The following is an 8101-nucleotide window of genomic DNA, read 5'->3' as shown; positions in this document are numbered from 1 at the left end:
TACAAGAGCAATCGACTTGCTCTCCCGCCTTAGTTAGCTAGAACTTCCCGGCAGTTAGACGAAGAACTCCTTCATCAGACTAGATAGATAGAGAGGAACTATTCTCTCTTTCTCTCTTTACTTGATGTTGTAAAGATAAAAATCTCTCTTAGAATTTTTCACACATTTTTCTGTTCTAATGAGGCCCTTATATAGAATTTTTGGAGTCGGAATCCTATTCGGACAAGGATTCATTATTAGCCACAAAATTAGATATTTGGAATCCCATTCTGATTAGGCCCAGCCCAATCAGGGACAGATCTGGCCGACCCCTAAAGCATGGTCTGCCATGCCTTGGCCGACCCTCTTTTGGCCGCCTTTTTCCCGGGCCATTACCCCTTTGTTTCGGCCTTTTGCTATCTTTGCCTTATTGCCTTTTGGACATATTTATGGATCCAATCCAAACTTATATGTCACATCCCTCTAGTCATATCTTCTGATGAAACCGAACCCTTTAGTGTAACCCAATGTAGGACCCAGACGAAGTTAGCCACGAACCACCCAGTGATTCGACGATCGTAGTTGGTTTGTATGTAAATGTTGCGATCCCTAAATCGTACAGACTTTGATGATCTTCTTTATCAATTGTCCTATCCGACAAATTGCTCGGATTGCCACTTTAGTCGAAGGACATCTCCTTCAGAGTATTGATATATTATGAGGACTTTCAAAAAAGAAAACTTAGTGTCCTGTTGAGTTTCCATAAGTGCCACTTCATTAAACTTTTAAACTTTAGATCAGTAGAAACTTTCATTTTTAACTATTTTTCCTATTAAATTTAGGAGTGACATTTGAATCAAATAAAGTTATTTTAGATATCTCTGTTGGAGACACACAAAATTTAGAGTGTCTCAGTTTTTTACTTAACAAAGAGAATCTGAATTGACACTTGACAATTAAGTTTCTTAGAGGTTTTTCTTGAGTGTCTCATCGGAGATTCTTTAAGTAGCAAAATAGAGACGCTACAGATTTTTTACTTTTCTAATAGAGATTTTTAAAATAATTTTATTTAATGCAAATGTCACTCTTAAATTTAATATGAAAAAAGTAGTTAAAAGTAACATTTTTTAATGGTTTAAACTTTAAAGTTTGATGCAGTGATACTTAGGGAAACTCAAGAAAGACATTGTAACTTTAGACTGCCCTCTTGAGAGTATCTATAGTAAATACACCCACATCATCATGGAGTGTCCAATAGAGTGTCCCGTTGAAGTAATTATTTTAACAAAAACGGTAAAACTCGTAAGTCGCACTCTAATTTTTAAAGTTTGAGTGTCCCACTGGAAATGCTTTAAGACTCCCGATCTCATTCTCCGCAATTAGTTTCACATTCAAATTTTTTTTCGCTTTTAAATATTTATGGACAAAATATACATACATATTTCTAAGAACATTTCACGGCACTGATTCTATAAACAGAACGTCTTGTAAGTATTTCAAGACATTAAGTCCGTATACAAAATATTTTTTGGACATTTTAAGACATTCACTCTATAGACAAAAATTTGTGCTGATGTCAAAATTTATCTTCCTTGAATCAGTCAAGATGTTGACACCGCTGCCATGATCGCCGACGTTTCTGAGGTCGGAAGTGAATTATCTAAATGTGGCCCTATACTTTGTATGTGTATAGATAAAGTCTAATTTTCCAAAACATCCCAAAGAAAAATATTTTTTGTCAGAAAAGATTTGTCAATTTTTTGGGCTACAATTATGTATATGTGTAACTCTACACAAGTTAGCACAAACTGACATATAATATGTAAGATTTACACACTGCACAAGTTCACACATAGTTGCAGGAGTTTACTCAAAAAGGTCGAAGCTTGAAAAGTATCCATATGTACTTTTAGCCACGACGAACAAGAATTTTGACCCAATTTCGTGTGTACATATATAGTAGGGGTATAACAAACTGTAAATATATAATTATTTTTTTAATTAAATTTGTGTAAAAAGAGTTCTTTCTCAATTTAAATGAACCAAGAAGTCTTTCAAAAATCTAATTAATGATGTCGCAATTCTTTGGGTCATATATATTTCAGGGTTATTGTTTTCGTTGACGAGATTTGTCAGTGTATGTTTGACTTACAAGTGGACAGTTAAACCAAACTCTTTTACGATTGAGTTGTTCTGAAGGTGAGGGTGGTTTAGAGTAAAAAGATAAGGAACTAGTTCAAACAAAAGGGTAAAAACTAAAATTAAAAATTTGACAGTTAAAGTTAGTTGATAAAATTATGATCAGAGACAAATTTTATTAATAGATATTGTAGGGGCCAAATTTGATTAATAGATAAATGTAAGGGCCAAATTTTACAATAAATCATAATTATGGGACAAATTAGATGTAGCCCTTTGTAACTCACGTACAACCTACATGCTAACACGGGATGGAAATGTGGACTCTATTGTGGCTTGAGAAGCATTAGGCCCGCTATTGCTTTAGTTTCATTAAGTTTGGATGATCTCCTCTTATAGGCACCTCTAAATTTGAGAGTTAATGAAGCCCCAAATTTTGATGGGCCAGAGTGAGGCTTTGTTCGATTTGGGTCAGGGCCAGCTCTGACTGCTGTGTTGAATTCTATTATGTTCTTCACGATCTGGGGGCAAAACCTGCAAGAAACTCAGAGATTTCTCTGACGTCTAAGACAGTCAGATTGTCCTTCCAGTTAAAATATGGAGTATTGAGTGATGACGAGTTTAGGGATTGGATCTTTGATTGATCATCAAGCTTGAGACTTAGCTTGTGATCTTGGTCTGGGCGTCACTTGTGCTTATGCCTTCTACATGTATTTCTTTACCATTTATAGACTTCTTTGACCGAGTGTTGATAGGCGGTGTAATGAAGCAACTGAGACCAACATGTTATATTGAAACTATTATTTCGTATATGTGACATATCAGGATTCCTCTTTGGGATTACCCTGCTTCGATTAATAAAAGTTACCTTGTTCAAGGATATTTGATAGATCGTGTTTCCGATCTTATAGTTTCTGTAGGAGAAGTTTTCTCTATTTGTGACTCTTGAAAGTTTAATAATTTCTTAAGATTCTCACTGAACGAGATATCACTACAAAAAAAAGGCTTAATAGGGACGTACTTTTTTACGCTTGTCCCTAATACATTTAAAATAGGGACAGTGTTTAGTATCCGTCCCCACAAAATTTACACTAGGGACAAAAAAGGCGGAGAATTATTAATATTCCTTTCACAAATTTAAAAATTCCGAAACTCCGAAAAAAATTTTGGAAACAAACGAGGCGGGCATATTTCCCGCAGAAAGGATTGGAGTAAGTCTAAATAAACCCTGAAATTTCCCTTTTTATCTCTCCACGATTTTACTCCAATTTGTCCTTTATTCTTCCTTCCTTCTCCATCTTCTTCTACAAACCAGAGAAATAAAATTCTTCTTCTTTTACTACTACTACTATTCGGCAGGAGAGTTTTTAGTCTTTCTCTCAATATTTCTAGAGACATATATTTATAAGTCTTCATCTTACCCTGAGTGAAAACTAGGGTTTCAGACTTTTCTCAAAAACCCCAGGAACGACCGATTCTGGAAGGTAAGAATTTCTCAACGAGGGTTTGGTTTTCCATCCTTTCTTTTGTTAAATATTTCGAAATTGGGGCTTCTGAACTAGGTTTTACTTTCCTACCACTTTATCTAGCATAGGAATTCATTGAAAAATTGTTAATTTTTTCTCTTTTTTTTTCATTTTCAGATGGGGTTTTAGCTCTTTTAATCTATATCACACAATGATATCTGGTTTTAGGTTTTTTCTTTTTGCTGCAATGAATGATAGTAAAGATGATTGTTGATTAGGTTATGTATGATTTCGAAGATAGTTAGCAATTAAATGAATGTGATTCATTGTTGAGTTTGATTTTGTAGGGGTTATGTATTAAACATTTGAGTTAATTTTTCCAAGTAATATCAGGTGGAGGTAATTTGATCAATTCTCAATCTATTACTATTATTCTGCTTGCATCTACTTTGTTCTTTTGCTTTTTTATGGTTGTTGGTTTTAGATTAGGATTTGGAGTTGTTTCCTTTAAGTACGGGTTGAGGTTAGGGTTTCTTTTCTATGTCTCTAGTTTGTACCATACATTATAACAGTAATCAATTGTTATAACCAAGAACAAAAGCAAGAAGAGCATGAACAACCAATACATTAAGTCATTTGTATCCTGCTTTTTGATCATATGGCTGTTGTATTAATGTGCGAATTTCTAGACTGATGCAGTTATGGAATTTAAGAGTTTACCTCTTTGAACGCATAACCAAGCGTCGAGAAAAGGTTGAAGTCAAACAAGAGGGTGCCTAAAGTGAAGGCCATTGAAAGGTGTTATTTTGGAGGTACGTTCTAGTTCTTCTAGATCTTTAAACATCTTAGGCCATCATTTTCTACTTCATTTGTATGTGGTTCTTAGCATTGCATTAAATTTGATAACCTGACAGATTGGCGCACAATAGAATCCTTAGTCATACTTTCTTCTTATTGTAAAGTAAGATAGAAAAATAAAATAATAGAACTATACAAGTCAGAATACTTAATGATGATATTTTAGTAGCAATTAGACTAAAAAATCTGTTAAATTTGTAATAAAGAGTAATTTAAGTAAGCAGAATCACATGAATTCAAATATCTACTGATGACACGGTACATGAGACGTCCAAGTAGTGTTTTATTCGTTTCACTTCTCAAAGTTATAATATGGTGCAGGGTATGTCAGTTTTTTTATTTTACTTTATCAAATATTTTTGTTAATTGACATCTTGGTTTGTTATGTTTGTTTTAGGATGGTACGATTAATCTTGCAGAGGGTTTTATGATGGCACAATTAAAAATAACAAAGGGTTGACATGTGGGTATTTTCCTACTAACTTCTAGTACCTTGTTTTATTTCTTCGTATATTAGTATTCGATTAGATGAATAAGAATATGTATTTTAATAGGCAAAGCATATGGAATCATCCCTCGGAAGAGATAGGGATAGGTTTGTCGATCTTAAATCAAATTCTCAACCAATTTTTAGTAACGCGGATTGTGTGAGTGCCTTCCATGTTCTACACTCTTAACTAACGATTTAATGATGGGTAAGTTATATAGGTATCATCTTGATTCATGCTCTAGCAGAGGATGGAGATCGTACAGAGAGATGCGGAAATGTCGAAATAAGTGGTAAACATAGTGCTAAGGAGGTTGTCTCGGAGGTGAAGAAGATAAAGGAACGCTCATCTCCAAATCGAACTGGCAACAAGGAGAAAATCCTTGACGTACAACTAATTTAGGCAAGATTAATGAGAATGGCATTGCCAATATTGTTAGTCTTAGCGAGCAGAAGCAATTTAAAGCTACAAATAAGAAATAGCAATGGCACAATCGAGCAGAGCAAAAAGTCTTTGTTATAGGAAATACAGGGATGGCGTTTTATGGTGGTGATTCAAGTAGATTGTACTGGCTGGAATAGGTATTAGGGGGAGCATGGGTATCCAAGTAATAAATTGGAGTTATAATATTGTTTTAAACTTGTTTGAAGTGAATGTGAGTTTGTTTTTGGTATGGAACAGGAAATCTATGAATTCAATATATGTTATATTTTCTTAAATTTTGATGTGAATGTGAAATTTGTTTGCTTTTGAATGCAAATTGGAAATTTGTAAATTCAATATATATAATATTTTTTTCTCCTAATTAAATTTATTAGTGAATTGTCCCAAATAGTCCTGTGGAATAATTATACAAAAAAGAAACTGTTCCCAAATAATAATAATAAAAGAATCTCCTGGCAATCATTTTAGGGACGGAAGCCAGTCCAGAAGATTTGACTTACACCGACAAGTGCCATTTGTCCCAAATACTCTGTTGGGACAATTTTCATCTGTCCCTATATTCCGCTATATTCGTCCCAAATACTATTTGGGACGCCGGTATTGGGGACAGACAAAATCTGTCCCCAAAAACATTTTTGGGACGGTTATTAGCTATTGGGGACAGTTTTACACCGTCCCTAATAGGCAGTTTTTTTGTAGTGTATTTGATAGGATTCAGGACTAAGTCGGTATTAGGCACGCTTTTACCCTCTATGTTTCAGGATTGAGGCATCGCCCTTACTTAAGCGAATCTCCATAGTTTTTCTTAAATCGTAGGGCAGACCTAGTCGTATTTAATAAGCCAAGGCAAGACTTAGGCGTCTGTAACGATCGTATCGACTCCCTAATTCTATATTAAGCGGACAAACTTCTTTCGGGTTCAACCTCCCTGTTGACTTGATATAGGTTGACCCGTTGGACTTTTGGTCATTTCTTGACTTATTAGTTAACTGATAACCATATTCTGGATCATCAATTTCTAGTAAGTATTATTATTAAATTATTATCATTATTATTTTCTTATTATTTATTAAACAAAACAAATATTGGTAGATTATTCTTATTCCTACGATATGAAATACCATATTTATACTGATATTTCACATACGTATTTTCGAAAAGCGTAAATTACAAACATTTGTGGATTTCAACAAAAAAAAAATACAAACATTTGTGGAGAATATGTGGATATTTAATTTATACTTTTTTTTTCATGTGAAATACTTCAATTTTACTGAAATTTTGTAAATGTCTTCTCAGATTTTCATGGAAATCCGTGGAATTTCACTAATTGGTGAAATATTTATTATCATAATATTTACTATCACAATATTTATTATTGTAATATTTATTATCGTTTCATTTGAAATAACTTATTGTTCTACTATTTTAAAACATATTCTCGAACTTTCAGGACGTCTATAGATATGATGGACACTAGATAGACACTTATTACTATTACAATATTATTATCTTCTCATATGAAATTTATTTTTAGAGTTATTTCCCAAATAGCCCCCAACTTTATGACCAGGTTCCTTCCTAGCCCCTAGTCGAAAATACTCAGATGACTCCCTTTTTCAGTTACCATTATATGTCCGTTAACTAGTTATCACCTCTCTTTCCTCCATCTCATTACCTCTCTATGTCACCTCATCGTCTTCACCGGAAAAGGTCGCCGATCGACTAATTTTCCGGCCGGCGACCTCCAAACATAAAAAAAAAAACAAAACTTTTTTTTCTCTCTCCTCTTATTCCCCTCTCTTCTCTCTCGTGTTCTCTCTCTCTCTCTCTAACTAATCTCCCTCTCTCTCCAATCTCTTTCTAGCTAATCTCTCTCTCCAAAAGATTGGAGAGAGAGAGCATTTTTTTTATGTTTGAAGGTCTTCGACCGAAAAATTGGTCGGTCGGCAACCTTTGCCAGTGAAGACGATGAAGTGGCGAGAGGATGAAGTGGCAGAGAGAGGTGACGAGATGGAGGAGAGAGAGGTGATGACTAGTTAGCGGACATATAACGGTAACTGAAAAAACGGGTCATCTGGGTATTTTCGATAAAGTAGGGGGCTAGACAGGATGCTGGTCATAAAGTTGGCGGTATTTAGAAAATAACCCTTATTTTTATTGATATTTAAAAAGTCGGATATTGTTGGAAATTTGTTGGATATTTTATTTATATTATTATTAGTGATATCGTAATAAGCATTACTAATATTCTATGTGGATTTGGGTGCCTTTAATATTACCATATATTGCCAACATTTATGCACTGTGAGGGTAGCCTTCTCAACACCCACTTAAAAGTTGGTAATATGAGTCCAATTACTTCATAACTTCGGGATATGAAGTAATGTTAGGCATTGGGATGAAATAAAAGAGGACTGTTCAGCTACATCAGCACCTTAAAACTACTCCCATTATCTTATATGCACACCCTCATGTCGTATGGTTTTACTTTTTCGATTGTAATTTGTTCTCCAACTATTATTAAGATAATAAATAGTGTTGATTATTTCTCTTCTTTTCTAATTAAATATATTACAACATAATAATAATAATAATAATAATAATAATAATAAAAATAATAATAATAATTCAATGCAAAATAATAATAATAATAATAATAATAATAATAAAATTAGTGATCATAAGATTATTTGTAATACATTATGATTATTATCAGTAATATAT

Source organism: Eschscholzia californica, unplaced genomic scaffold (genome assembly GCF_041429995.1).
Source record: "Eschscholzia californica isolate CP2 unplaced genomic scaffold, dmEscCali1.0.p SCAF_3, whole genome shotgun sequence".
Lineage (NCBI taxonomy): Eukaryota > Viridiplantae > Streptophyta > Magnoliopsida > Ranunculales > Papaveraceae > Eschscholzia > Eschscholzia californica.
Note: the sequence above shows the minus strand (reverse complement) of the source record.